Source organism: Canis lupus, chromosome 15 (genome assembly GCF_048164855.1).
Source record: "Canis lupus baileyi chromosome 15, mCanLup2.hap1, whole genome shotgun sequence".
Lineage (NCBI taxonomy): Eukaryota > Metazoa > Chordata > Mammalia > Carnivora > Canidae > Canis > Canis lupus.
Window position 1 is genome coordinate 13,590,421 of NC_132852.1, and position 27,875 is coordinate 13,618,295.

Genomic DNA, 27,875 nt, shown 5'->3' on the forward strand with positions numbered 1-27,875 from the left:
TAGTAGTCTTGTGATTATTGTGGCTAGATCTGCCCAAACAGTCCTACCGTAAGGTTTGCTTAAAACCGCAAGTTCCAGGGTGTGTTGGCTCATCCTCTGCCTAAATCCCAAAGTAGTGAAGTAGAGTTTTTTTCTACTTGGGCTCTTTTTCAGAGTTACTGTGAACTTTTTTAGAGGGAGATCTACTTTCCCTATTATGTATTAGTGATAGAAAAGTTTTGCAGGACTCTTTTGAGCATGACTTCAGAAAGTCTGTGATATATAAGCTGATGAAAAGTATTATGTAGCATTAATGTAGATCGCAGGGGAAAACCCTAGAAGTGACTAGCTTGTGTTTTCTCTGAGTTTCCTCTGTTTCATCCTCATTGGAGTAAGAAGAATTGAGTGCATTTTACATCAGAAGAAGAGGAATTCCAAGATAGGTAATTCCTACTGGATTTGAAAATATGAGACAGGTAAATGATTCTTAGGTTTTTAAAGAAAAAAGAGAAGGGAGTATAAACTCTACATTTTTAAAGAAAGATTTTCTTTTCATCACTTTAACAGGCAGCCAGAAGCAAAAAAATATCCAAACCCAACCGAGAAGAATTTTAAAAATATGAGTTGGTCACACTGGTGGGAACTGCTGAAACCCTAGCGTAAACATAAGGAAAAAAGGGTTCCAGGGTGTCATCATTTTCGGAAATCTCAGAGCTTCACAGTAGCATTGGAATCCAACAGAATCTTCCTCATTTCTGTAGTCTATTACTCTGTTTTAAAAAAACAAGGTTCATAAAAAATAATAAAAGAACTAAGATCATTGTAACATAATAGATTGATAGTAAACATTATGCAGCTCTAGGAGAAGAGGTTGATGTTTAGTCAGTTTGTACACTGAATTTGTGTACTTAGACCTAATATTTGTCTTTAATCATTTCAGTATATGCTCAATATCCATAGTACCTTAAAAATTTGAAGAAAAAAAATTGAAATCCAGTGAATGTATGTAGGACAAATATAGTAGATACCTCATGAGAGAAAACTGCATCCAGGTGGCTCTGTCAGTTTAGCACCTGCCTTCTGCTCAGGTCATGATCCCAGGGTCCTGGGATTGAGCCCCTTCCAAGGCTCCCTGCTCAATGGGAACTCTGCTTCTCCCTCTCCTTCTACCCCTCCCTCCCATTCGTGTGTGTGTGTGTGTGTGTGTGTGTGCGCGCGCTCTCTGTCTCTCTCAAATCTATAAATAAAATGTTTAAAACTATATCTGCATGGAAATAAATACAAGTGATCTCCCACGTGTCCAGACTAGTAGCCTATCTCTACTGGGTTTACTGATGTCATTACTTGATAAAGAGGCCCAGCATCCTTGATCTTCTGTTCTTCCTTTTTTTCTTGTTCTTTTGGATTCTGAAGCCTTGGAAGCCTCCAATTCAGATACATTACATTAACCTAGATCCAAAAAAATAAAGGGGCAGGGGGAGCAAGTGCACTAACTGTATTTCTGGTACCTCATAGTAATAATAATCTTTGAAATAGTATTTGAATCAGATGCACTGGAAACACTCAAATGGTCAGAAAATACAAGCCAGTGTACTAGAAGGTGATAGTGTACAGCAGAATTCTTTTTTATTTTTTAAGATTTTATTTATTTATTCATGAGAGAGACAGAGAGAGGCAGACACACAGGCAGAGGGAGAAGCAGGCTCCCCATGGGGAGCCCATGTGGGACTCGATCCCAGGAGCCTGGGATCACACCCTGAGCTAAAAGCAGACGCTCAACCACTGAGCCCCCCAGGCATCTCTAGGCAAAATTCTAAGATGACACTCGAGTCACTGTGCCTGTTCTCTGTCAGCTTCTCCCAAGTGTGAGCAAGATCAAAAAAAATGATACGTCATTCCTATGATTATCTTACATTGTATGGCAAAGGGATTTTGCAGACATAGTTGTGGTTCCTAATTAGTTGACTAATGATGAATAGGAGATGATCCTGGGTGGGCCTGACCTAATTAGGAGATCCCTTAAAAAGGTACCTGCAGCAGATCTTCTCAAGTGGACCTTGAATTCAATGAGCACAAAAGGGTGGCTGACCCCTTGATTTCAACCTACTGAGATCCTGAGTGGAAGACCCAGTTAACCCATGCCTGACCATCCAGCTTCACAGAAACTGGAAGAGGATACATCTGTTGTTTTAAATGGCCAAGATGTCATGAGAAATCATTACCTGGCAGAGAAAACAAATACGGTAACATAATGAAATCAAAGACTCCATGAGAATCCCAAAGCTATTCAGAAAAACAGTAACAACTACCATTTATTTAGCACCGGCTGTGTACTGGGTGTTACACTGGAAGTTTTCTCTCATTCGCAATATATGTTTTGTGAGGAAAAACTAAGACAGCAAAAGTTTGGAACTTGCCCAGCTTTCCCCCTGGTCCACCCGTTGTATGGTCTAGTTTGGTATCCAGGGGCCACATCTGGCACTTGAGCACTCCAAAATGTGGCCAAGCTGCATTGAGGTGAACTCTTAAGTGTGAAATAAACACTAGATTATTTTTTAAAAAGGTTTTATTTATTTATTCATGAGAGACAGAGAGAGGCAGAGACATAGGCAAAGGGAGAAGGAGGCTCCCTGCGGGGAGCCCGATGTGGGACTTGATCCCAGGACCCCAGGATCATGGCCTGAGTCAAAGGCAGACACTCAACCACTGAGCCACCCACGTGCCCCTAAATGCTGGATTTTGAAAATTTCATGCAGAAGGAATATAGATATATCACTTATTTTTATATATTGATACCGTGCTAAAGTTTCATTTTGGACACACTGAAATAAACTAACCATACATTACCATCAATTTTTCCTATTTTAACTAATGTGGTTCCTAAAATTAAAATTATGTGTGTGGCTCACAAGTATTTCTGTTAAATCGAGGAGAATTTGAAAAACAAGGAAGAAACCAAAGCTCCCATTCCACTACCCAGAAAGAGCTGTTGTTAATATTTGTATGTATTTCCCTTCTGTTAGCGTGAAGATGTCAATTTTTCTGTCCCTCTACAGTTTATTCCAATATGTCAAGCAACATTTGCAGGGCCGGAGAAAGAAACCCCTGATGAGCTTCCAATGTTTGCCTGAGATGTTACGATTGTTACCTGAAGAAGTTGAAATGCAACCCCATGTCCTTCTGACTCTAAATCCGTTTGCCTCCAAAGCCTGTGTCCTTTCTATGATACCACAATCCTCTCCTGGAAAGATCTTTACCAGAAAAGTGAAAAGGAGACTGGCAGCAGTATATTACAGAAAGCATTAAACCCGGAAAGAAAACTCGACAGGGCCTTAAGTTTTACATGTTTATGAGTAGTTTTATTTGGAAAAAAAAATAAATTCTGGGAAAAAAATAAATTCTGGGATTTCTCAGTAGTTGCCAATGTTTATAGGATTGATTAATTTTTTTTTCCTAGAATATATTTAAGAGGTGGTCAGAGGATGCTGGATATAATGTTGGCTTTGGCTGTTAATACTTGCAGTTATTACTAGTTATGTATAGAATTGGGCAGAGAACCAAGAGATCATTCTTGTAACATGCAGTTTGCAAGAAAAAGAAATTCTAGGCTTATGGATAGGAGAGGAACGGCAAACCTTTGTTGATCTTGTGTATAGATCTTAAGGAATCTTTAAAAATTTTTCTGGAACTAGTAAGACTTGAGCAAGGTCATAAGACATGAGATCAGTATACAAAAATCAATTGTAATTCTGTATTCTAGCAACAGACAATCTGGAAACAAAGTTATGAAAACAGTCACTGTAGCAAATCCAGTCTGGTACTAGGGGGCTCCTTTCCATCAAAGGAGAAACGGTTCTTTGGTGTATAGGCAGTTACCTTAGATGTGTGTTTAGGGTGTTTTTACCCTTAGAACATTTCATATGGCTTTGATTTCAAAATACATATTACTAAATTGGAGTATTCCTTTCTGAATTTAGCTGAGGGTAGCTTGTTTCACATGCTAGCTTTTTCAAAAAGCAAACAAGAAAAAGTTAGGCATTAAATTATTCCTGCCGCGTGCATGAGCCCGCCTGACAGTTTGTTGCTGCTTTTTATTGCACAACAGATGTTAGCATTTCCAAATAAACACAAACTTTTCCCCCCCTAGAAGTGAATTTCCTTCTTTACGAATCAGTTTTGGACAAGTTAGCATAGGCATGTGTCTACTAGAGAATATGTGATTTATTATTTTTATAACAAAATGGCTTAAAAGAAAAATAATTATAGTACCATGAAATTCATACATCAGCTCTTTCCTTTTCTCCTGGGCCATAGTTCTAATTATTTTTTTCTAATGGTAATTGATAACCAGGTGAATTCCCTTGCTGTTGCAGCTTTATAGAATTTTTTTCCTCTTAGCTTTCTAGGGAATAATAGAAAATCTCCAAGTTCAAATATATGTCAAAGTGATGTACTCCTTCTGTACATAAATAATAACGGTACAGGAGCCTGTTAAAGGTGGCTTTCATTTTTTATTTCAGATTTGCATCAGAAAGGTAATGACAGTTCATTAGCACTTGGCAGTATCTAAAACTTAGAAAATACATTTCACAATTCAAGGTTAAATGGGTCACCACCATCAGTTGTGAAGGGAAGTATCATGTGCCCCGTAGAACATTTCACATATTTCAAAGTGTTATCTCGTGCAGGGAAACACAACTCACCATTCTTCAGAGAAGTGACATGACGGTGGAAAGATCTATACTGTCTTATCCTTTAATATATATGTATAAAGAATTGGCTATGCAAATTCTTCCTCAGGGAAGGTTTCCTACTGACTGTAGTGGTTGTTGCCGGTATTAAAGCATTAGATGAAAAGGATTGTATAAGGATTATAAATTATCATGCTTTGTATGTGCTTTTGCACCAGCACATTTTAATACCGCTATATTTGCATGTAGAGTTTTAATTAAGAGATAACTGTCGCCACAGGTTGGCTGCAGAAGGCTACAATCTCCAGCAGAGAGAGAAATGCCAATGCCAAGTCCTACAGGTTGGGTAGCAAATGGGGGTCGGCAACATAAAATAGGCTTGTAATTAAAAGCATAATAGTCACTTCTATTTAATTTAATGGATAACATAAAAATATTGAAATGCATTCACCTTTTTTTTTTTTAATAACTCCCTATTCCTTTTAATGCCTGCTAGGAGTATTCTGAACGTTGCTTCTCCTGTAGGAATTTTTTTTTTTTTAAGTTTGTTTTCTGAACTGGGTAATAAGAGTTCTTAACTACAAAAGTTGGGATCTCAGAAGATTTCATCTTTTTTTTTTTCCTCTATGATTGATTAGAGTCAGGATTGTCCTTCCATGTTCACAAAAGAACTTTGTGCACAAAGCCACTTACATCACAGGTAAGATAGCCTTAACTTGCTCTCTAGAAAAGTCACTTAGAAAAGAGACTCGTATGAAAGTTCTGACTCCAATTAGCTATTGAGAACTAGTGGCGAGGAAGATTTTATACATAAGGGGAGAAAACACCTTTCAATAATTCTGCATTATTTATTTGCTGAGTCTGTTATCTTGGTTTTAGATGCATTTTGAATAAGACTTCATTGAGATTTCCAATCTTAATCCAGACCTACACACATATAGGAGGAATGCTCTCATCTCATTGTAATTTGGATAGAGGTTCACTATTTTTCCTTTCTCTCGTCACCCTGTCAGCGAAGTAATTATTGCTGCTTTGTCCTTCATTATCTTAACCAATTATAACCCTTTGGGACAGGTAAGGTTCCTTTATACACAACATGATGGGTGGGAGACCTCCTATTCCCTATTTTCATGGTAAATTAAGGGGTACTGAGAAAATAATTGCCATCATGCTATACCTTAACCACTTAAACTTAACAAGATACAATCTGTTGTTATTGATTGAAGTATTAAAATTGTGGCAACTTTTTTTTTTTTTTGCCCCAAGAAGAAATTTTGGACATTCTGAAAATGTTTGTGTTTGTAACAGTGTATCTTTCCTTGTCTCCTGTGACTGGCTTTGGGTTTGGTTGAGACTTTTTCTTTACATCATCGACAGCACACCTGCATTGAGCCAAGACTCCCTTACTTTCTCACACAAAAATAATTCTTACAGTGAGAGCCAGACGGGATATTTGGAGAGAAGAGAAATAAGGTATTTTACTTTATTACTTTCTTTTATGGTATCACGTAAATATTCTAGAGAGTATTACTTTCCTCGTTCATATCATAACCGGCAAGGGATGGTAACCAGTTTAGAGAGAAGAATTTGCCATAGAAATAAAAGGAACCAGAACAACTAGAAATCCAAGTGTTCCTGCAATCCCTGTCAGATCCTTTCTTCCTCCTGCTTTGTCATCCATCACTCTCTTAGGATTTGGATGAAGTCATCAACTTTTTATGTTTACCATTCGGTTGGTTAAGAGGCAGTAGTTACTTAGGTTTATTTAGACAAGCAGAAGAACATGCTCATGACAGGGAAGCAGAAGTCAAATTATGCAATTTATTATTTTGCCAAATACTTGCATATGTTACCATTTCAAATGGTGATGTCTAAAATCTTTCATTGAGAGCCAGGATAACATCTTTCCGTTCATTCAGAATAACGACTCAATATGCCTCCATGCTGATGAATCTCATTTAAAACCAAACCAGTATTTGTAAGTCCAGACTTAGAGTCATAACTCTCTAAAACAAGAGGGAATCAAATTATATGCAAACAAACAAACCAAAATCCAAGACCCAGGAGAAGCTCAGTGATTTGCCCAGTCACATAAAGAATTACTAGATCCATTACATCTGGACCCTAACTACTTTCCACTCATTGACTCTGCCCCTGACTTAAGTAAAGAGCAAAGGCCATGGTCCAAAAATTTGTAAAAGAAGTGACCTTGGGGTTACTTTACAAAGCAGACTCCCATAGTATATTAGAGATGTAATTTTAAAGTTGAAAACAAAAACAAACTGTAGTAGCTTCTAGTTCCAGACATAAAGCTAATCATTACAGCCATGCTGCTGGATATGTATTATTATCTCCACTTTTTACAGATTAGAAGGTAGAGGCTTTAGAGGAATGAGGTAGATTATTTGCCCAGGATCATGTAATAATAGCTGCCAAGACATAGAATTCGTAGCCTAACTTCAAAGAGCAACCACTTTCCCGTCACACTATGCATTGTCTCCTTTGTGTTTACTACCTTAAAAAAAAATCAGTTTCTTATGCAGCAAAGCAGATCTGTTTGAATGAAGCTGGAATATTGCTACAAATTAGTGTAGAACTGTCTTTATGCCCACCCTTCTCACTAACATCTGCCTTGTATCAGCTACATCAAGGAGTTGCATCGAGGAGTTGGCGTCCCTGTAAGAGTTCTTTTTTTTTTTTTTTTTTAAGAGTTCTGCACATATGCCCATGTTCTGTGTCCCCACCATCCTGCAGAAGTTTCTAGGTCCCAAAGTAGTGAATCTTGGTCAACTAACAACACTGCTTGGGTGGTAAAGCAAGCAGGACTTCCAAATAAATGAGGACATTTTGGGACCCCAGGGTGGCTCAGTGGTTGAGTGTCTGCCTTTGGCTCAGGGAGTGATCCAGGGTCCTGGGATTGAGTCCCACGTCGAGCTCCCTGCATGGAGCCTGCTTCTTCCTCTGCCTGTGTCGCTGCCTCTCTCTCTGTCTCTCATGAGTGAATAAATAAAATCATTAAAAATAAATAAATAAATGACATTTTGACAAGGAGTATGGGAAATGTTGAATCCAAGTGAGAGGACATAATCAGGAAAACCATGAAATGGCCCATAATTGACTTGGCTTCTTTTGCACCATTTTCAGTGCCTGACACAGCTCTTCCTCATGTGTCTGCCCCTTTCTGGTGCATCTGTACACTTGGCAGAGGCCAGGTCTGACCGTCTCTGGCACCAGCCACGGTGGTTTCGGATCCCCTCGGTCACCCCGTACAGTGAGTCCAGATGGCACACCTCCTTCTCTCTTCACTCTCCTTTTGCCCAAGGCAAACATACAACTCACTCCTCCTCCTCCAAGTGGGAACACGTACCCCATGTGGTTGTTAATGCATCCTAGTTGAGGGAGGTGACATCAATAAAGGGAATAGTGAGAGGGGAGCTTAGCATTTCATTCAGTGTCTGCTCTCTCAGCGGAATGTAAACCCCTTGAAGGTAGAGTGGTGACTGGCTTGTTGGCCTCTCCATCCCCAACCTCAGACAGCGAGCCCTTGAATGAATGAATGAATGAATGAATGAATGAGTGAATGGTCCCTGCTCATTTACCACCTCGGGAGCTGTGCCTTGCCCTTAACCATTTTACTTTCTGACTTTCAACATGGCAGCACATCTTTATTCATAGAACATACCAATAGTTGCCGTTCTTGTGCTGACTTATTGGGCTGCGTTTCATTTGTCTTCAGACTGTGATGTATCTGAGGATGATCCCAACCTTATCATCACTACTAGGTATAAATGGTTAAAGTGGTAACTTGTCTTTTATCTTCTTGAGACTAATTAGTCCTCACTTCTCCTCCTCAAGTTCTTTGACTTTTCCTGTGCTCCTAATAGTATATGAAATCTGCTGGTGTGTAATACATTATGACAAATGAAATTTGGATAATTACATTGGTTTTCTTTAGAGATATACTATATTGTCTGTAGTGTTAGATTTGCAAGCAGGTATTTCAATTAAAGGAGTCAAGAGCAGTTAACAGTGGAATATGAAGCCACTTCTTGTCCTGTCTTTGCACTACCTATCAGATATTATTATTCAGTTATTTATTTCCTTCAGTTTTGAAAAATACTTGTTTTATTTTAACTTTCTGAGATAGCAATGTGTTTTTTGTTTAATTGATGTCAAAAGACACTTGCTGGTGGAAGAGTAAATAGTGACATGGTTGTCACTATGTGTTAGGCCTAATTGCAGATGATCAAAAGTGATTCAGGAGTATCATTAGGCTTTAAATGAAGAGAAGGTTTCTGATTTTGTAACCAGTGCATAAGATAGCATTTAATTATGTGGGTTAAGGGGAGCTATTACCTATTGGTACTAAAAAACAAACAGCAATATACATTTAATGTAGCAATTTTATCCCATATAAGATGTGATTAAATGTTTGATTGATGTTGTAATCCATGACATCACAGAGGAAATGCAGTTGTGTGATTTGGGGTAGGTTGTTTAAAGTCTCTAAGCTTTGATATCTTCACCTTTTATGTAAGGAGTTAGGCCAAGAATATTTCAAGATTTCTTCCAACCCTAATTTCCTATATTTTTATATTGACAGTGAATCTTCAAAACTTAGCAGGATTTGAAAACTCCTAGTCCCCATCTGATGTCATAGTCTCTGTAGCCCACAAGGATTTCACCAGTGCCTGCTTCTAGGATTGTTTCAATAAAGGAAACTATAGAAATGGGGTCAGCCTTTTAACAAAATCACAAAATTCTGAAGAAAAAAACCCTAAAGGTTGTCTTTGATCTATTCATGTATTGGGGGAAAAAGAAAGAACAACTCATTTATGAGCAATAAATAAGATAAGGACAAATGGGAGTCCCACGTTTTCATGCCAAATATTTCTCCTATTACAACCAGAGTTTATTATGGTAAATTATGCGTTAGGTTCTAAAACCAGTTTCGTCACAACATGAGTCATTCAGATCGTGGAGTTAGATTATTTAAAGGATTTTGCTTTGATCATAGCTGTCTGGCACTCCTATCTCCTCTGTACCCTCATCCTTCGTGTGTGATTGTGTACTGCTTAACTGCATCCACGTGTAGCTCCAGTGACAAATTTTTGTGATTGCTGTGCTTGCATCTGAAACTCACCTTGGCTCCTGAGCTTGCCAATTTCTGTCCCTCTACTTCTGAGTGATTTCAGGGTAGGTTCCTGTTCCTTGTGTTTTCATATGAAAGGGGGAAGGCATGACATATTGAGGTCAGAGCAGCATTTGAACTTGAAAGGATTGGGAGGGATGGAGAAGAGCATTAGAAAATTGGTGTTTTAGAGAGAACCCCAGGATGAACCAAAATTTAAATATCACTGTGTCCTCAACGTATTTCTTCATGGCTTATTTTATGTTTTATGGATCAGTCTCATATGCTTCTGAGTATATAAAAATCGCCCAGCATCTCTGTTATTAAGCACTAACTTTCTTATCACATGGGAATTTGTGAGGGCATAACAGAGGCAACAGGCCTCTTCTCTCTGCTGTGCTTCACTAACTTTTCATGTTTATACAGGGCTCTGGACCCAGGATGAGTCTTTTAGGTCCTGTTTCATTCTTCCCCCCTTTGTGCTAGAGTCATAAAAATTTTTCCCAATCTATTCCAGTTGCTTCAGGAGCCTAGAGAGTACCAAAGGCATATAGACCTTTCCCCTGCCATTGGCTATGAGCAGTGCCCTGTTTCAGATCCATCTGTACATTTGTGTGTTTGTTCATTTATTCATATATATGTTCAAATATTTAATAAATGTGTGTTCAGCACCAAAGGATGAGCCAAAGTTTCCTTAATATAAGTCTGAGTTTGCCACTGACCCCATGCTTGTGGCTTCTTGCATAACCGGGGAGCAGAGTAAGTCAATGATTACCATACACTGTGCTAAGTCCACAAGAAGACGTCTGCATGGGTGCCAGCTATCTCTAAATTTGTATGCATGTCACACTTTTTCAGCAGGCTACCTCTCCAGTGTATAGCTTTAGAGACACTACAGATTTTGGTTCAGTTTGCCCTGTCCCTGTTTATAGTATTCAATTTTACTTAGACTCTGTCCTGTTCCAGACAGGATTGATGGCAGTTCAGAAGGATATGTAAAAGAGAAACAGAAGCATCGGTTAAAGGCAAAGCGAGGAAGAGTGGTAGTGGTCTATACTGCTTGGTCTCCGGCACTGATCTTCAACCTTAGCACTGCTGGCATTTGGGGCCACACAAGTGTCTATTGTGGAGGTTGTCCTTTGCATGGTAGGATGCTTAACAGCATCTCTGACCTCTACCTGTCCTCCTAACCAGGACAACCAAAAATATCTCCAGACATTGTCAAATGTCGCTTGAGAGACAGAATTGCTCCCCTTCCTCCCCCACCCCCACACCATTGAGAACCATGGGTCTAGAGTGTAGATGTAGAGAAGGGGATCTGTTTTGGAGGTAGAATTGGCAGGAGCTGCTTAGGGAGGGGAGAGGAGTTTGAGGGACAAGGAGAGAGTCGGGAATGTGTCCCGGATTTCTCTGCTCACATATTCAGTGGCGGTTGGTACCATTTCCTGAGACTAGAGAAGACTGGCGGACTCCAAAGTAGTATGGGGTTGGGATGGGGAAATCGCAGAGTTTGTGACTAATTTGGACTTAGCAATGCTATTTCAGGTGTGTATTCGAGGTCCAAGAGAGATGGCAAATGCACAGGTGAATTGTAACCTCTCAAGGGAGAGTTTTCAAAAGCAGTTGGGCTAGATGAGAACACTTACGGAGCAAGTAGAAGAGAGAAAAAAGTGATCTTGGAACCAAGACCTGTGAGGGGATAGAGGTGACCTGGCCAGGGAAGGAGATGGGGTAAGAAGGAAGCAGGGAGACCAGGGAGACTGTGCTATCGGGAAGACTGAACCAAGAGAGGAAAGTATGTCAAGGGGAAGTATTCACTGGTGTGGAAGTCTTCTGAGACATCCGATAAGAAGTGATAGCTATCGTTTTATTATTATAAGTAACTAAAATTATTTTTAGCTACCAAAATATTAGGTCCAAAAGCAAATAAAAAGACAGTAATAGAGATAGAAAATGGGCCATAGAGCATAGTTAAAATTCTAGATCCTAAGGACCCGAACCCTTGCTCTCTCTAGATGTGGTGCAAATCTTGGCTTTCTACATTCACTGCCTTTATAAAAGACAGTGTGATTGTTTATATTCATAGTGACCATAAAGTAAAAGCAGACTGTGTCGGGGTCCCCTAGACCGCTTCTAGATTAGATGATTTGCCGGGAGGACTGACAGACTCGGTATATAGACATCCTCACAGCCAAGATGTCTTACAGCAAAAGGACCCAAAGCAAAATCAGCAGAGGGAAAAGGCACTCGGGGTGAAGTCCAGAGAAAATCAGACACAGGCTCCCAGGACTTCTCTCCTGGTGGAGGCACACAGGACACACTTCCATTTCTACCGTGATGAGTTATGACGTGTGAACGTTGTCCATCAGGGAAGCTCACAAGAGGCTTCGTGTTCAGGACTTTTCCCGGTGGCTAGTCATGTAGGCACTCTCGGCCTAGCATGTACCAAAATTCCAGTCTCACGGAAGGAAAGCAGGTATTCAGGATAAACCACACTGTTCCTAGAAAATAGTTTTGGCACAGGGATGCCACTCTTTTTGCTGTGGGAATGGTAGGAACTCTTCCGAAATCTCACTTCCCAGAAACCAGCCAAGGGCCAACCACCTGGGTGAGCAGACCTTTCTAAGGGTAGCCGTCCCAGGCTTGCTGTGTTAACTCTTTTTTTTTTTGGTACACAGGACAAAGCCCAAGAAAAATACAAGCATAGCTGGCACAAAGGCTAATCAGAATTTCTCTGGAATGGATGTTTGACTAATAGACCGTTTCCAGCATATTTCAGGTCATTTGGATAGCTAGTGAGCTAAAATTGTTGTCTTTGTAGATTGGAAGGCAGTCTAGCATATAATAAAATAACCACAGATTGAGGTGTGTGACAAACCTGGCTTCTAGTTAAGGCTCAGCTACTTACCACCTCTTTATACTTCCATTTCTGCTGGTAAAACCCACCATTTTGAAGATTCAGTGAGTTATACACAATGCCCAGGGTAGCGACTGGCACATAACAGACTTTCAATAATAGTGGTGGCATTGGTATTGGTGCTAATAATTGCAGTAACAGTTGTCGTTTTATTGTTGTCTGTCTTCAGTTAGATGCGCCGTTCCTTTTCTTGGATTAATCGGTTGTAATATCCATCCTACTGTATTTTCAGCTAAATGGCTTCCAGTTTTTCAATTAAAATTTCAGTTGAACAGTATCAGAGGCATTTTAATAAAAATTTCACTGAGCTTGATTAGTTGATGAGAAGTAAATTGCTCATTTTTGATTACCACATTAACTCTTTCTGGCCATTAGGGTACCATTTAGTAAATTACCTCTTTTAGTACAGCACTGAGAATGTTACCCAAGTGACTGGAAAGAGTTAATAATGTACCAACAGACTGAGCAGTTTACAACCTTCTTACTATCAGATCAGTCTCATCATAGTAAATGTTTCCCTTTCCATAATTGTCATTTTCTTTAAAAATGAAATATTGGATACAGTTTTTTATTTTTCATAGATCTTATCAGCTCACTGAAAAGTATGGTGAGTTCACTCTCAAGCCTCCTAAGGGGATTTCAAGTATTAGTGCTCACTGTATAATACAGAGAATAAATCTGATGGGGATAATGCATCCTACACAGTGCACAAGAAGGGCATTATTTTCTGAGGGCACAAGTGATTCCCTGATTATGGTCTGGGTACTAGGGACTCATATTAATGTATCTCTCTAAGTGTTTGAGCACTGGAAAGAATTATGTCTCATGGAATTGTAGCAGGTAAACTTTTGTGCGGGCAGGAATCTTGCCTCTTTATAATGTATACATTATCAATTCTCCAGTGGATATGTTTTTACCACAAATTCTAATACAGCTCTTAATTATTCAGGAGCCATCCTTTCTTTCTCCTGAATAGGGACCTGCAGTCAGTTCTTTTTTTTTTTTTTTTTTTTTTAATGCAGTCAGTTCTTAAAGTTACCTCTCTAACTCAACTATTTTTTCAGTAGCCTGGGAAAATCATTACCACTCACTGGGAAAGAATACTTGACTCCTGAAGTACTAGTTTTTTTCGCATAAAATATCGTCTTTTCATTGATATGTTATAGTCCAATAATATATGAGCCACTAAGTATTTACTGGGTCGTCTTCTCTGTATGTGTAACATTATATTAAGTGCTTTGAGTGATACAAAAGTAATATACGACTGACTCAGTCATTTATTCAGTAGATAACTTACTGAGCCAGCTGTGTGCTGTGTACTCTAAGAATACAAAGATGAATAAAAAGCATCAAAGAACTTGAAGTTTGGTTGGGAAGATGATTAATTATGACACCCTAATGCCATTGGGCATATAAAAGTGTCATAGCTAGACTGTGCCCAGCTCTTTAGAAAGGTCAGAGAGGGAAACCCACCCTGGCTTGGAAGGATCAAAGAAAATTATCTGCAGGAAATGAAGGTGAGCTGAATCTTACAACATGAATAGGAGGCATCTAAGGGCAATGGGCCTTTCTACCACAGAGGAGAATTTCAAAGGGCAAAGTTGAGCAGTGATGGGCAGAGGGCTGGTGGTTCCATAAAGGTTATTCCTTGTTGCTGAAGTTATGTGCAAAGCAGAAGGCAAGGCTAGAAAAATAGGGAGCTGTCAGATTAGTGATACACTATGGTTTAAATTTGCTGAGTTTTTAAAAACCCAGTTGGAGATAGAAAACATGACGTACATGTGGTTAAAAGTTGGCCACTGGAGTTCATTATTATGTACATTTTTTCCCCAAACCCAGGAAGTAGCATTACTTCCCTCATTTTACGGCTGAAGATCCTATATTTTTTTTAGAATTAATAAATAAATTACCGAAGAAACAGAGAAAACAAGTGATGGAGATGCAATTCAATTCTACAGGATTCCAGAACACAACTTCACAGATTGAATAACTTGCCCAGGATTACATAGTAAGTGGCTTAACTGGTATTCAGTTCAAATCTTTTTTTCCTTGCGTGACGGCAGTATTGACAATGAGTTCTATTTACGTAGGAGGCAGGGAGATAAAAGCTCAGAATAACTGTGAGGTGTTGGAGAAAGACAGTGGTGTGCAAGCATCTTGGGGGCCAGACAGGAGGAGCACAGATGCCAGCTTTCCCCAGACCATGCCTACTGACACTCGCAACCTTGACATAGTCACTAATAACATCATCTTTCATTTCTAGAAGTTTTCTAATTTAGGTGATAAATCATATAATCCCCCTAAATATAGAACATGGTACAAAAAAGTCAAGTTTTCTACCAAATGTAACAGACAATGTGTTACTGGGGGTAATGCTGGATTGGGGAGTGAGTCCCGCTTATGTTTTCCAGGTGTATTTGAGTTAACTACAAATGGAATTGGGAAAGCAACTACTTTCACATGATATAGTCTTAGAGACGTGCCAGAGAACAAAATAGATCTTTTTTCCTCCTATACGGTCTACCCCCTTGGGGGGGGTATCCATGGCATTCACTTGTCCAGGCAAGTTGAAATTTGGTGAATGATTTTGTTATATAGCAAACTGCTTTGCTATATAACAGAGCCAGGATTTCTCTGGCATTGTCGGTTGTTCGCTTCTCTTCCAATTGGCCCATTAGACGCAGAATATATGTATCCGGAAAGGATACTGTGGAGTATTGTAGGAAAACAGCAACCAAGTTATAAATTTCCCTTAGATTATTAGCCCTGCCTCAGGAAATCCTCTAGAGAGTTTCAAATAGAAAAGCTTCTACTTTTCCTCTGGAAAAGAAATTCTCAGTGGGACTCAGTACTTATTATTTCCAACTATCCCCCTTATACATATTTGGGTGAATTTTGGTATTTGTCCTGAAATTCTTATTGGTATTTCTGTCTTTATAAAGAATGTATGGTTATTGTATTCTTTGCATACACTCTGTAGCAAAGATGGAATCCTGCTTCGGCCAGGAGATGAGTGGAGGACAGAATTTTACCTTATTTTAACAATCTCTTAGATGAGTGTTATTTGTTGCCATTTTATTGACAACAATATTTTATTTATTTATCTTATTTTATAAAATTTATTTTATTTTAAAGATTTAAAGATTTATTTTTATTTATTATTTTAATAGTTTAATTTAAAGATTTTATTCATTTATTCATGAGAGACATAGAGAAAGAGGCAGAGACATAGGCAGAAGGAGAAGCAGGCTCCCTGTGGGGAACCCGATGTGGGACTCGATCCCAGGACCCTGGGATCACACCCTGAGCCGAAGGCAGACGCTCAACCTCTAAGCCACCCAGGTGCTCCAGCCATTTTATTTTGTTTTAGCAAATATTTCTTCAGTATATAGGCCGAAGATTTATGCTTATAAATCTGTGTTTTCACGTTTTCATTTTATGGCATTTGATCCATAATTATGAACCATAATTACGTATTATTATGTTAATAATAATAGTACCTACTTCTCAGAACTAATGTGACAGTGAAGTGAGTTAAAATATGTTAATAGATGTAAGTCACTCGGAACAGTGACTGGCATACAATGACCATTATACGAGTACTTTTTATAATTATCGCTTTTCCTAAAATAGCACGCTGATCTCAGAACAATGAAGAGCTCTATCCAATATGTAGATAAATGCTACCAGCAAAGGTGGTGTGTTTTTATTTACATTAGATTCAAGTGGGTTAACTACTGTTGTTTCTATTATTATTGCTACTTTTATATCCTTTTTAGAGCAAGCTTTTCTTGTGTGGAGATCAAGTTCGTAGCTTGTAATTATGTTGGGGCACCCAGAGTCAACTGGTGCGCTGTCCAGGGGAACATGGGTTGAGGTTTATAAGCCATTCTTACAAAATTAACATCCAAATAGCTTCTGGAGTCTTTCTTCTATCAGGGTGGCCGTGTTCTAACAGGGGAGCTGCAAGACCACTGAATGGGGATGTCACAACTAATGCCTCTGCTGGGCATCTGAGCAGAAGAGCTGCCAATATGCAAGCCATGCTTTTTACTTTGGTGAGATTCCAGTTAGAGACCCAGTGCGGTTTCTTAGCGGCTGATGACAGCTCACAAGTGGGTCAGAGGACCCAATCCTGGCTGCCAGGGAAAGGGGGCACTTTTTTTTTTTTTTAATTCTTTCCTTCTGCCAAGGAAAAAAAGCAACCCACCAACTTGCTGAAAAAATAAGCAGAAGTGACTGGTGCTCCTTTTTACGTGGGGCTCCCACGATTTCCTGCTCTGAACACTGAAGGGCCCGGTGCACACGAAAAGATTTCGAGTATTTTCGGCTGCATTCCCCAGCATGGAGCCCACCTCTGCTAGCTGTTGTTGAAGGTTTCTGTGAAGTCCCTGCTTCTCATCCCTTAGGCCCAAAAGTCACCTCTCCTGGTCTCCAAAAGCTGAGATTTAGCTCGCATAAGTCTTAGCTATTTCATTTGATTGTTCAGTGGAATATCTTAAGTACTCTTCCTCTGTATGTCCGGGAACCTCTTCTTTCCCCCTGCTTGTTTATGTTTTATGCAGTCAGTGATTATTCACTAGAAGCCTGATAGTTGGCCAAATAATCACCTACTGGATGATGGCGTGAAGGGGTGTCCAGAAGAATGAAAAGACATCAGTACGGTTAACACTGTGTTTCAGTTAGGAAGAAAGAAGACTCCGAGGGAGTACAGGATGGCGAAGGGGCCTGCAAGGTCCGATTCTGCTCTCTCATTTTGGGGCGCCTCACTGGCTCAATCAGTAGAGACTCTTGATCTTGGGGTTGTGAGTTCAAGCCCCACGTGGGGCATCGAGATTACTTAATTTTTTTTTAATCTTAAGTAAAAGGATATCTCGTTTTGCTTCTAGATCTTCCCCATCTCCTGCTTCTCGCATTCTCTCTGCCTCCTGTGGAACTCATACATAAATCAAAGTGCGACGGTGCTGGTGGCTTAAGTCAGTTTTCAGAAGGACTGTCTGCCACGATTCGCCGTGAACCGAGATCTGTAATTGCAGAGTATAAATTCTCACTGTCTCGGGATCCCTGGATCCTTTCTCTTCTGTGTAAGCTCTTCTCTTGTCTGGTTCCATTGCCTAATTATATACATTGAAGCCTTTTACCAGTTGTTCGCGCCAGCTACTTTATCTTTCTGCTTTCATGGTCCATTCCCTGCTGTACCAAATTCTCCGTTTCCATCAAGTAAAGGATTTATTTACCATTCCCTACTCAGGCAGTTTGCTTTCTGCTCTTTCTTGGCCTCTGCACTGCAAACCCTTTCCAGTCTCATGCTGAGTGCCTTTCTTTCTCCTCCACATGGGACCCATTTTTTGCCTTTGTTCAAAACTTTTCTTCTCTGTGATGCTGTTCCCACATGATCTCATTGCCTCTAGGAATTCTAAATTTTCCACTTGTGCTTAATTACATCGCCTTGACTAGTTACTTAATGTTGATTTTGTATTGGATGTCTATAGATCTGTTTGTGTCTCTGTGCTCCTGTATGCTCTAGTGTCTTCTTCAGTTAATGTATGAACCCCAAACGGTGTTCTCTGTCTGTGCACAAATGCAAACTGACATATATTTGTTTTACAGTAGAAGAGTTGTCTCTTATCTTGGGGCTTACTGACCACTATTTTATGGAGTGCATTGTCTGTAGTCTTCCCAAAGGCTGAACTCTTTTTCATTAAGGGAGGCTTCTTATTTTTTCTAAAAGATTTTATTTATTTGGGGGAGAGAGAGAGAGAGAGAGCATGAGCAGGGTGAGGGGCAGAGGGAGAGGGAAAAGCAGATTCCCCACTGAGCAGGGGACTCGATGTGGGCCTCCATCCTGAGAGCTCGGAATCACGACCTGAGCTGAAGGCAGACGCTTAACCGACTGAGCCACCCAGGTGCCCCTAATTGAGGCTTCTTTTTTTTTTTTTTTTCCCCTAAGTGAGGCTTCTTAAGTGCTTCCCACTTTGGGCTATTATTATTTTTGAATAGGAGTAAAACTGCTGGCAGTCTCTGACATTTGAATGTTCTAATACAGAAATTAATTGGTCCCAAATAAACTTTGGGATAGCATTTTTAAAATTCACATGTCAGACAGGTAGGTGCCTACTCTTTATTTGTCAATGAGAGCCATAGATTATAATGGGCAGAAACACAGCTATTTTGCCAAAAGTGTGCCCAGGAAGAATTTGATAAAGCAGTCTCATTAACAAGTGTTTATGGAGTGCCTAGAGGCACGAGACATTTTGCTAAATGCTAGGAATACAAAAGTAAGTAAATCAGAGAAAGATCCCATACCTTGAGGAGCTTAGGATCTTACAAGGCCCATCAGTGACATGATCACAGAAATAGATGGAAAGTCACCACTGATACAGGACTTACTCAAGGAACAGTTAGCCTGAGATTTAAAGACTGAGTAGAACAAAAATAGGGCACAGGAGGGAGAAAGGGGAGGGAATTACAGGTAAGAGGTAGAGGGGGTAGGAGGGGCTGGGACATGTTTGAAAACTGAGATAATGTGGCTGGAACACAGCAGAGAGGAGCATAGTACAATGGTAAATTATGTCCAGGGATTTGGCTCTTTAGCCATACAAAACAGGTGCTGGGACTTAGGATGGTGTGTGTGATCTGAGTAGTATTTTGAATTATTACTTTGACTACAAGGTAGAAGAATAAATTGGTGACTGTAAGGAGGAGGTGGCATAGATGAATATAAGTAGGTGGAAGATATTTATGAGACAGTATCAATCTAGATTAAATATAAGATCGAGGGAAAAGGAGGTTACCAAGATGACACATTTCTGATGTGCATGAAAGGATGGAAAATGGCACCATTTTCTGATACGGAGTATCCTAGAAAACAACGTTTGGTTGGTCATGAGTTTTGTTTTGAACATGCTGAGTTTGAGGCATTTTGTAGCATCCCACTGGAGATAGCAAATAAGCAGTTAGATGTATAGCTGAGTAGCTCAAGGGAAATGTCAAGGCTGTAGATATAAATTTTAGAGTCATCATGATACGGATGAGAATTGAAGCTGGGGGCATAGATGAGATTGCTTTCACTTAGTATGTGTGTGATTAGTTCTTATCTGGGTGGATGTTGGCACATCTCTAACCACCTCCTCGCCCTCAGTTTTCTCACCTGAACGATTGTTGGGGTAGATCAAGAGCTCTGTATCAATACATCGGAATGTAATAGTTGCGTCCCAAAACTTGCATGCTGGATCTCTTTTGACTAAGTCCTCTCCAGGGATTTACTTCTGCTCTATTTCTCCACGGAAAGTTGCTGCTCCTTGTAAAATAGGTGTTTTGTTTTGTTTTGAAGCCAAAGTGATTTCTAAGATGCCATCGTTTTATAATTATGGAACTGTGATTCTACGATATGATTGAAATAAAATTGAGGGGAAAAATGTTAAGAGAACAACAACAATAAAAAAAAATGGTTTATTTGATATACCTATGGTTTGCACGGAAACACCTCTTTTTGATTTTGTAAGAATTCATTAATAGGTGCATTTCTTTTAATAGATAATATATCAGTAACTGTTGTTAGTTCCCCCCTGCCATCATGCGTCTCAAATCTACCAACTGGTCTTCCGCTCCACCTCAGCCACTCAGGTCTGAGCCACTCACCATCATCTCTTGCCTAGACCACTTCAGTTGGGCTTCTGGCAGACAGAACATGTTTTAAATAAAAAGCCACATCTTACTTCTGTACTGCTCAAAACCTCCCATGGCCAACAAGACTGTTTAACCTGGCCTTTGCTTTCTTCCAGTTCTTGTTCTCCATTTGCCCCTGCCCTCTGACCTCCTTTTGGTTTTAGGACTCGCTAACAGGTGTACAATTCAGTTGCATATTTGGTTTCCTCCTCCTGGAAGACTCTGCCTCTCTGGCTCGGTATGGCTTCTCTTTCTTTGTCTTTAGATCTCAGCTTTAATCAGCTAAGATCTCAGCTGCTCCATGGTGAGAAACCTCACCTCCCTGTTTTAAATGAGGCCCTCCACTTTTACTCCATTTCTTTGTCCTCTTTGTTACTTGTTTAATTTGTTACTTGTTTCCGTTTTTCTTACTCATTTTTCTTTCTAGAAAAATTGGAAGCTCCTGGTAACGAGACAGGCCTGTTTTGTTCACTGCTGTACACCTAGGACCTGGTATCATGGCAGGACCATGGTGGGTGTTCTACAAATACTTGTTGAATCATTGGACACCATGAACATTTTACCTTCTTATTTGTGTTTTGCTTCAGTTAATTAAAATACATTTTCATTCTTTGAAAACCCACCCAATCTGGGGAACTAACATAGATAGTCTGGAGATATGCAAAGAATAGGGAACGCCACCAGAGATTTAGTCTGTCTACAGATCATCCAGAAGATGGATGAATTACATAAGGATAATCTAAGGAATGTCCAGGAGGTATCTCTGTTTTGTTTTGTTTTTTAAAGATTTTATTTATTCATGAGAGACACACACAGAGAGAGGCAGAGACACAGGCAGGGGGAGAAGCAGGCTCCATGTGGGGAGCCTGATATGGGATTCAATCCCAGGATCCCCAAGATCATGACCTGAACCGAAGGCATGCGCTCAACCACTGAGCCACCCAGGCACCCAAGGTATCTGTTTTTGAACAAGTTCTATACGTGTCCCTTCCTCTAGTTGGCAGGGACCCCCTTAAATAGTATGCATATTAGAATCTAAGTACATATGACTTAAAACATATCTTAATAAATATCTGAATACATATGACTTAATGTCTTTAGCTATAGGTTTGCAACATGTTTATATTTGTATTATCTGATCTACATGATTCTATTAGATTAATCCTATGTGTTAGCTTTCTAAATCTTGAATATGCATATTTTTACAAAATGAGTATCTCCTCTCCCGTTTCTTGATCTACCTCATGTGGTTAATTCTCGTGAACAGGCAGGGATCTTGACCTGTAGCTATCACATCTGCCAAACTGTTTAGTAGATCAGAATTATGGTAAAGCAGAGGAATCGTACACATGTATGTGTGTTTTGAAATACTTCTCTCTTCTCGGTCTGGAATATGCTCCTAGCTCTTACTTTTAGATTTTCTTGGGTGTGCTATGAATAAAAAGTATAGTATAATGTTTTGTAAATTTATTTCTAAACTATATTAGAGTTATTTTCTCTCAACTGGGCTTTTTAACTGTTTGATAAACCATTTCTGTGTTACCATGAAAGCAAATTCATTATTATTATGGGTTAATGAGTAACATTCCTTCACATTAAAAGGGTGATACTGTGCTCTTGCTCTCTATAATATCCGAACCTATATTTTAGTTTTTAGTTCTTTTACCCTAGTTCCTTCTGGTGTCATCTCTATCTGGTCCATCAGTTATCGAACCTACACATTCCTTTCCTCCATTATCCAATCTCCATGACAACCAGAGGTGGTTGCTAAGTGCTGGTTTTATCCAGGACATTTTGATGCCAGTGCTGAGTACACGTTCAGCCTCTGTGTAGTGTGGATTGGTATACTTTTCATTGGAGTTCCACTCCATTACAAGAAGATGACAGCTTGTTCCTAGTTTGACTAAATTCTCTATTTTTCACATCATGAAGGAAACCGAAATCTTAAACCTGTTATTTGACGTCTCTTTATATAAATATCCTAGGGATGTTTTGTCAATGTAGATATTAAGGGGGTTGAGAAGAAATAAAATCCTTATAGGATAGCCCCATAAGCAGTTTTTGTTTTTCACCCCCCCCCTTTTTTTTGCCAAATCCCTCAAAAAAAAAATTTCCTTCCCATATCTGATTGCAATAGAAAAAAGAGACTCATCATGACTCACCCTTGAGAATTCCTCCAGGCCAAATCCAGATTTTTCTCTCATTTTAGGAAAATAGGGGATGCCTTCAGATGTGTGATATTCACAGTAGGCACGCGAGTTTTAGGAACTTGAAGACTGTCCATATTTAGAACACAGACTCTCACAACTCCAGTGCAGGTTGCTAACACTTTGGAGTGAAAAACAAGAAGTGCACTGACATTCAGGGCCCTGCGTCTCTGCTGGGGAGATTCCCTGGGGTGGGCGGGCCTGTTGACAGGCTTTGGTTAGTTGCCTGATTTAAAGGTTCTCTTCCATAGATGGCAGACGTGTGGCATGTATGTTGGCGCTCCCACCTTTGGTGCTCATGACAGATCTCCATAATGGGTCCTAGCAGACTTTGCAAGGCAGCCTTGAAATCTTTCTTAACACAGCGTTCACTAGCAATTGCCAACCTTGTTTTTTTAAGAAAGAGGCATCAGTACTGCCTGAAATTCGTTTAACTCTTAAGTGACTTTGTTCTTACGCTCCTACGCTGTCTCCCCTTCTCAGCCCACCTCTGCACCACCCCACCATGGCAACTAGACTCTTACTCTCACGGTGGCTTTATGATATTTTCTAAAGGATCTGTCATTTGCTTTTACAAAGTGGGAAACAGAGATGATGTGGTTTGTTTTTTCTTCCCCTACTTTGCAAACCAGCAATAGCTTGCCTAAATGAGCAGGAGAGGAGATGAGGTCAAAACAGGGTTTAAGGAGTCTGCCTTGCATATAATTCCTTATGTGTCCAGTGATACTGCAGAAAATGTTAATTCTTTCAGAACAGTGCGTTATTCTGGTTTGTGTATGTGTGTGTGAGAGAGACCGAAAGAGACACAGAAAAAGAGGAGGAGGAAGGGAGGGAGGAAGATGGGAAGGGTGTGTGCTTGTGGATGTTACAATCAAGTAAAATGCCAGTATAGTAATTACAGACCAAAGAAATTCCCTCCTAAGAATTAATTCTGTTCAAAGGCAGATTCATGATTTAGAAACTTGTATTTAAAAATAAAGCATTTTCTTTTAGTTCCTTTCCAGTCAAAGATGGGTAGAGTAGTTACCGTTCTAAGATGAAGTCGGTAATAGCATAAAAATCCCTCTGGATAAGAAGGAGTGTGTTGTTTGGGTTTTCCAGCTCATCTTGTGGGATTTCAAAACTCTTTAAGTGCTTATCGTCTCGTGTTTTTCGGATCAGGAATATGTGTTAGGTAAGTTCTTGTAAAGAATCAGAAGGCCAGTGTGCAAGTGTCAGGCTTGTCTGCATCTGAGACCCACAGAAGTGGTCCACCCATTGTTTGGGTCATGCTTCCTGGACTCCACACTTCACACCCAGGAGCCTGCTTTTGAAGTATTTTCCTGCTTAATTTTCTTCACCTTTGAGATCTTTTCAGAGGTATTTTCTTTTTAACGTATCAGGCATTCTTGTTTAGAAGAATCGGTCTTGCAGATAGTACAAAGAAACACAGGATACTTGTAATCTGTCAAGTATGGCTAAAAACCTCAGGGCACTAAGGACGTCAGAATGAGGGTTCTGGGAGGAGCAGCTTTGTAATCTAATTATAGATCTGCTCTTTTACTCCTTTTAATTTAGACTGATCAGAGAGAGAAAGCTCTCATGTAGGCAAAAAGTATAAGAAATTTTGGTTTCATTTAAGAATTACAGTTTCTGAGGCACCTGAGTGGCTCAGCGGTTGAGCATCTACCTTCAACTCAGGACGTGTTTCCGGGGTCCGGGATTGAGTCCCACGTCGGGCTCCTTGCGGGGAGCCTGCTTTTCCCTCTCTGCCTGTGTCTCTGCCTCTCTCATGAATAAATAAATTTTAAAGAAAGAATTACAGTTTTTTTTTTAAATATCCAAGTGGAATCCCTCTCTGGGATTACAGTTAAGTAGCACAATTCACCTTGGATATGAAAATAGTGAAAGGTCTTCTAAAAATTCCACTCAAATCCAACACCTGTTTATTTTATAGAGTCATTTGTAAAAATTATCAAAGATGGCCATAAAGTTATTTTAAAATTTTACCTTTAGGAAAGTCAGCCTTAATTGTTAATGTGGGGTTCACAATGGAAAATAGGAAGTCTGAGAATAATTCATATGGTCCTATGTATGTATGTAAATGAGTTTATAAATTTAAATAGAAAATTTAAGAATTTGACTATACTTTGATTCACGAAATAAATGAAAAGTATTTGTACTTCTAGATCTACCTGTTGAGGGTTTATCCACAGAATAATATCATATTCTGCTAAACTATAGCTTCTCTCTCTTTACTAAAAATAAACACTGGGGTCACAGTCCCTGAAATAACTCCTATTTCCTTATTCTCTTTCCTGTTCTAATTAATCTGTGTCTTGTCTCAGGTGGTAACATCTCTTACGGATGTTAATAATTTCAGCATCTGGTAGACTTGTTCTTGATTCTGCTCTGTGAAACCTTATTCTGGCTTTAATTGTTAGCCTGTGACACTTGCTTAAAATGTTTATTTCAGATTTCCCGGGTTTTCATCACTGGAGACAGGTTATTAATGCCTTCAACACTCAGGATATATGGAGGATCTTCTATTACTATAAATCTGCCCTCAATGTGAATGATTTGAGGCAAAAATAAAAGGTTTCTATTTTTGTAACCCCAGTCCCTAAAATAGTGCTTAATATAGAGTTGTCACTGAATAAGTGTTTGTTGGAGGAAAACATGTCCTGAAGTGTGGGGACTAGAAGGAAAAATATTCATTTCAATTTCTGCAAGGGTTGAGCAGTGCTTTAGGGAGGAAGCCAGGTAGGAATTGGTTTAAGTAGTTTCTGTTTAATCTTTATATATATTTGCACCTCCCTCCCCCATCAATAAGACAAAAACCATAAAGCTTCCCCCCTTGTTCTAAAGAGAGCTCTCAGGCTTACTTTTCTGACTTGGACAATATTCTGTTCATGCTGCTAATCATTTTTTTAAAGATTTTATTTATTTATTCATGAGAGACACAGAAAGAGAGGCAGAGACATAGGCAGAGGGAGAAGCAGGCTCCCTCCGCATCAGAGAGCCTGATGCAGAACACGATCCTGGGACCCCTGTGATCATGACCTGAGCCAAAGGCAGACGCTCAACCACTGAGCCACCCAGGTGTCCTGCTGCTAATCATTTTTATAAAAATGTAAGAGGAGAGGATTTAGGACAACCAGATAAACTGTGTAAGTACGTGCTCAACTAAGTGAATTTGCATGAAAAAATAACTCTTCAATCTGACGGCTGGAGATAGTACTGATAAGGTGCATTTAATCTATTACAGAGTATACAAAAAGAGAGAGGAATAATCATACTCATAACGTAAGAATAAAATTAAGAATGTACATATAATTGAGTGACTCACTGAAAACATCTTACTATTTTACCTGACTTAATGTGACACCCCCCACCCCTTCCATTATGCAGATGGGTAAACTTTGATAATCATGCCGAAGCATTCCAAGGTTGCCTCTTTTACTGTATTTAAAGTTAGATGAGATGTGACAATTTGAGAGTGACAAGACTGTTTATCAGCTTGGGCCTTGGCAGCTGTTTTTCCAGTGTTAGCGTTTTTCCTTTTTCCCACCATCGCTTAAAAATAACAACAAAGAAATAACTCTTGATTTGCTTTCCAATAGTGAGTGACATTTTGAGCTCCAATGATTGCGAACCCATTAAGTCATCATTTATTGAATACCTGCTATGTTTCCGATACTGCAAAGGTATAGAAGACTTGGTTTCTGCTCTCAAGGATCTCCTAGTCTAGCGATTCGATATTTAAACTATTTTCATTTGCATCAGTTTGACCTTTATCAGAATTGAGTTTTCCACACCATTCTGAAACTTGATGAGTGTTCCGAGGGCCACGAAGCTAATTAGAGGAATAGAAAATGAGACTCGTGGAAAAAAAAAAAAAAAACCTCAAGAATTGAATTATTTAGTAGAGAGAAGAGAAAGCTAAAGGGAGATGTATTAATCGTTTTTGAAGTGTAATGGATGATGACCATCTGGTGTAGCGTTGGCCAAGGATGGGGAAAGGAAAAAGTGAATTAAGCTGTAAAATGAGATACTTAGGTTAGACTTGGACGATTTAAGACCAAGTGAATTATTTTAATATGGGCCCTACTAATGAATGTACTCTGGACATTTTTAAAAGATACTCTACAATTATATAAAATATCTGTTGCTTCCCTACATTGAATCCTCTAGGGATCAACCACAGAAGAACATTCAAAGTTCTCCACAGTCATTCAGAAAATCATAGAGCCTGACCAGGGACAAAGTGAACACTTGGTTCCAGGACGTACATGACACTGAATCAATAAAAAAACAAATGGCCTCAGCAAGGGCAGCCTGTTATAAGAAGTACATCTTAATTCACTTTTATCATCTTAATAAATCATTTAGAAAATTGAAACTCGTTTACTCTGGGTAAACTTAAGGGCATGATTTTGATCCTTTTAATGATTATAGTTTCTTTTTAAACAGTTTCTCACTTCTTGCTCAGATTGCATGTTGCTTGGGAAGATGTGTACCAGAGAGTTAATGCCTCTCATTTAAGATTGAGAGGTGTTCTTGCTGTTGGCTTTTCTAAAAGCATTTTTTCAAATGACAACAGCTTGATAGCTTGGGTTAGGATCCCAGCCTTCAAAGAAGATGGAGAGTTAATGTCCATCTGCTTCGTGATTTAACTTACTTCAGAGCCTCAGATTTTAAGCCCTTTCACAGGTGCCAAATTTCCACAAAGCACGAGACTCCTTAACTCAATCTTTCCCCTTTGCCAAATGGACAATTGTGTATCTACTCCCTTACCATACAGCCCCTGGCATCTAATATCCGGTAATAAGCTTAGGACAGTATCTCAGCCTTCTTTTTTTTTTTTTTTTTTTTGGTCCTAAAAACCTTATGTATCATATTACTTACAGCCAATCATAGGCACTGATGTACATACCTATGTGGTACCCGACCAAAAAATTAGCCTGGGGGAGGTGAGGATCCCATAGGATAAAAAGCTATTCATTTTTCCTCTCCTGTGCTTTGGGAGAGTAGAGAAATGTTTTAAACATAAGGGTTTTCTGATGACTAGCTGATTTTTAAAAAATCTCTTCTTGATCTTTGATTTGATTGATCTTTTGTGCTTTTATTCCTTAGTTTCGGTGTCAAAGCTGTTTGTACCCTTCTTCTAATAGATGAAAAACACATATTTGCTCAGTTTTATTACATATTCTAACTTTTGCCAGGAGGTAATTACTGTCCTCATCACATCTAACCAGTGACTTGCAAAAATCAGTTTTTTTAGTGTGGTTGAACAGTTAGTT

The 27,875-nt window shown here is 39.4% G+C and overlaps 1 protein-coding gene across 11 annotated transcripts in view; it reads left to right on the top strand.

Moving 5' to 3' along the window:
* TENM3 (teneurin transmembrane protein 3) overlaps positions 1-27,875 on the top strand; it is a 604,956-nt gene that overhangs the window by 340,865 nt on the left and 236,216 nt on the right. The window lies entirely within an intron of this gene.